Source organism: Mus caroli, chromosome 18, assembly GCF_900094665.2.
Source record: "Mus caroli chromosome 18, CAROLI_EIJ_v1.1, whole genome shotgun sequence".
Classification (NCBI taxonomy): Eukaryota; Metazoa; Chordata; class Mammalia; order Rodentia; family Muridae; genus Mus; species Mus caroli.
The window spans coordinates 31,979,080-31,982,383 of record NC_034587.1 but is presented as its reverse complement, the minus strand read 5'-3'; positions in this window follow the sequence as shown (position 1 = coordinate 31,982,383).

Here is a 3,304-nt window from a genome sequence, read left to right as displayed (position 1 = left end):
CATGGTGTCTCCACAGCAATAGAAGAGATACCCTGGTCATGGTGTCTCCACAGCAATAGAAGAGATACCCTGGTCATGGTGTCTCCACAGCAATAAAAAGGTAACTAAGCCGGTTGTCCTTTGACCTCTTCACACCCATACTCACGCACAAAATAATGATAAATGATAAAATTTAAAAGGTAAAGTCAGATTCGATGGGTCACTCCAGGAACCTTGGGAGGTGGAGACAGGAGAACTTGGAGTTCAAGACCATCTTCAGGCACAAATGGAAATGAAGGCCACCCTGAGCTACTTGGGACCCTGTCTCAAAACCCAAGAACAACAACAACAACAAATCAGCAGGTCTGGTGGTGTGAGATAGCCAAGTTCATAGGATAACTGTTGGTACTCTGTCTGGACTCCACCCCCACAGTTACCTGGCAACAGCCAGGTATGCTACTCCTCACAGTTACCTAGCAACAGCCAGGTAGGCCTGGCCCACTATAAAAGGGGCTGCTTGCCCCCCCCTCTGTTAACTCCTGTTTCTCTCCCTTGCCTCTTGCCCCCTTGTTCCCTCTTTTCCCTCATTCCCTTCCCCCCTTTCTCCACGTGCTCATGGCCATGGCGGGCCTCTATTTCTCTACTCTCTCCCTTTCTCTGCCTTTCTTTGCCTCACCTACCCTCTTTTTTCTGTTTGTTTGTTTGGGTCTTTTTGTTTTTTTTGTTTTTTGAGACAAGTTTTATAGCCCTGGCTGTCCTGGAACTCACTCTGTAGACCAGGCTGGCCTCGAACTCCGAAATCTGCCTGCCTCTGCCTCCCGAGTGCTGGGATTAAAGATATGTGCCACCACTGCTCAGCTCTACTATGCTCTTAACTCCCCTCCCCATGCCCTAAATAAACTCTATTCTATGGTTTACTGTCTGTGTCTGGTCCTCAAGGGGAAAGGATGCCTTGGCATGGGCCCGTGGAGGCACTCTCTTCCCCCATACCTCACCACACCCCCATAAAACATATCTTAATATTTCTTTGTCTTTTTATAATCATAACAATAACTAACTTCTGAACTCCCTTTGAGATAATACAGCTTGTTCAGTGCTCACTCTGTCGAGGGCAATTGCTGAACTCCATGCCTAGTGTGTACTTAACTCTTATAAACATTTTATAATATATTGTCCTCGATTTTACACATGAAGAAATGGAGCCCAGAAAATTGACATTGTCACCCTGCAAGTGCTGGAGAGACCATTGAACTGAGGCAATCCTATAATGTGTGCTCTTAACTATCATTCTGATTTAGAAATTAAAGCTCAATAGGGGGGGATAGATGACAGAAGACACAATCCATTAGCCTCATCAGAAGAGGAGAAAAGCAGCATTATCAATGAAAGTGCAGTAAGTCATGGGGACTTTGGACCTTTGGGCTCCATCATTAGTAGATTATAAGGCCTCCCAAGGCCGGATTTGTGTCTTAATCACTTTGTACAACCAAAGCTGTGCATACAGTCAGTCCTAAAAGGACATTGAATGATGGCTGAGTAACACCTTAGAAATGACTGGCTCATTTATAGTTACATACAAGTTTCCCAAAGGCTAAGGCCACATACTCAGCATGTGTTGGCAGTATGAGTTGGTGGGGAGAGAGTACACGGGAGGGCTGTCAACATTGGTCTTAAAGTCATATTTAATTGCTTCTTTTACGCTCCCTAACCTCGGTTACCAATCCTCACTAATGCCCAGGGAAGGTACACTCAGACAGAAATAATGCCTCAGGTACCTCCTTTGTTACCATGGAAGGCTGGCCTCTTTGGGTGCAAGTTGGCAGCTCTAGTCAATCTTCTTGCATTTTTTTAAAAAAGATAATCAATCGCTCACTATGTAGACAAGGCTGGCACTGAACTCATAGAGATTTACCTGTCTCTGCCTGCTGAGTGCTTGGATTAAATGTGTGCACCACCATGACAGACAGACCCAAGATTTTTGATTCATTCTATGGAAACAGTATTGGAAAGATACTTTTTGGTATTTTTCTGCAATGAACGGGACATAGCTTGGTTGCTGGGGAACAGGTTACCCTTGACTATGTCACATCTTGGTGAGTTCCTGGTACTTGGTTCATCTCTAGCATCCCAACCACCTGAGAATTGTTTCCTTTTGCTTTGTAAATTCTTTTTGAAACTCTTTCAAGAGGTAAGTGAAAGGTTAAAGCCATCTGCTCCCCGTCTGCAGGTTTCCTGATGTCCATGGAGGGAAGGCTTGGGTACTTAGGGATGGGGGTGGAGCTGGGAGCAAGCAGGCCCTGTACAACAGCTGGGGAGCCAGATGTTCACTTTCACAGGTCTCCTGTAAACTGGCAGGGCACATAGAGATTAAAACGCAGCAGCACAAACTCCATTTAAAGTGCATTACAGATCAGGAGCCAGCTCCCCGCTGGGCAGGAGAAAGGAGGGAAGGGCACAGAGGCCACTCAAGCCTCTCCTTATCTAGGGCCACATGTCTCTCTCCCAGCTTTGAGAAGGGTGATTTACACCCCTGGCTGGAATGACTCTTCTTTCTGGGCTGATTACATCTGCAAATGCCCCCCAGAGGCCACAGCAGGATGGCCATATTCAGACTAAGCAGCCAATAAATCTCAGGTTTATATTCTACTTCACCATACCCTCCCTCTTGGCCCTCTGCCCGTCTATGGAAGGTGGGGGTGCTGGAGGGGGAGGGTTAGAGGATGGACCCTCCTCTTACACTGCCCTGTGCTCTTGTCTTTCTTCCTATACTCTGCTCAGTTCTGATGTTTCCAGGTCAGTTTTTTACTCTGGAAGCTGGTGGGAATGAGGCCCAGGCCCAATCATTGTCCATGTCCTCCCAAGTGACAGGCTGCTTTCTGGATACAGCGCTTTCTAACTAGTTTATTCCTGGTACAGTAGCTTGTTCACAAACTCCCATTATCTGACAATGGGCAGGGAAATGGCGTCTCAGGTCACTCTCTTCAGTGACTGGAGGTGGGAGGAGGTAGGATATGATGGTTTGGGGGTTGGGGGCATGGTCTCTAGTCCAGACTGGTTTAGCTGTGAACTTTTGGTAGTCCTGCCTCCTTCTCTGAGTATTGTGCTAATCACTCACTGTACAAACTGCTACATCTTGGTTTTAGTCAGTGCTTACTGTGTTTAGCTGGGGTTGGGGGAAGAAGGTGTTAGAGTAGGCAGAATATTCTTTTGACTGTTCTCATAGGTCAAAGGAGCTTAATTCTGGAGTAGCGTGATTTAGCAAAAGTCCTGAGATCGGCCCTTGTTATGGTCCCTCAGTCATTTCATCAGTGTGGGGACCAGTTTT